We start from the raw sequence: 540 nt of genomic DNA, 5'->3' as shown, positions 1-540 counted from the left end.
ATCTTAATCAGGGGTTTTCGTTTGGCTAGTGTTTCTTATTTTTTATCTTTTTATCATTCTGTTTTTTTCTTGATCTGTGGCAAGCTGGACTCTGCGTACTGGCGCTTTGATATGAAATGTATTTGTAATAAGGTAGTGATGGAGACTCGAAAATATATGCGTAATGGAAAAGTAATGAAACATAAGTAGCTAAACGAAGAGTTACTTTAATGTTATACATGTCATCAAATACCACATCCACTGAATTATCATCACTTGGCCTTAAATGTAGCCTTCCAAGACATATATATCCTCGATTGGTGTTAGGTACTGACATTTGCTGGTGAATTTGAGCATTTTTTGGAGAGTTTTTGGCTTGATTTCCGGAAGGATGGTGGCAGGCGATATGGAACGACAGAGGCTGCGTTTTATGCCGTTCACTTTACGAATTACGGTGACGCGGAGAGCTCGTTATGCCCGAATGATCGTATCGAAAGGCCGTAAATCAGACTAATGATTGTAGCTATAAAAAGATTAAATAGGAGATAGGTGGTTGGTCTG

At 38.5% G+C, this 540-nt stretch overlaps 1 long non-coding RNA gene across 1 annotated transcript in view; it reads left to right on the top strand.

Moving 5' to 3' along the window:
- The window catches only part of LOC119590641, a 41,546-nt gene that overhangs the window by 38,125 nt on the left and 2,881 nt on the right, over positions 1-540 (top strand). The window lies entirely within an intron of this gene.

Source organism: Penaeus monodon, chromosome 27 (genome assembly GCF_015228065.2).
Source record: "Penaeus monodon isolate SGIC_2016 chromosome 27, NSTDA_Pmon_1, whole genome shotgun sequence".
In the NCBI taxonomy this organism is placed as follows: Eukaryota; Metazoa; Arthropoda; class Malacostraca; order Decapoda; family Penaeidae; genus Penaeus; species Penaeus monodon.
This window is presented reverse-complemented; position numbering and strand designations above follow the sequence as displayed.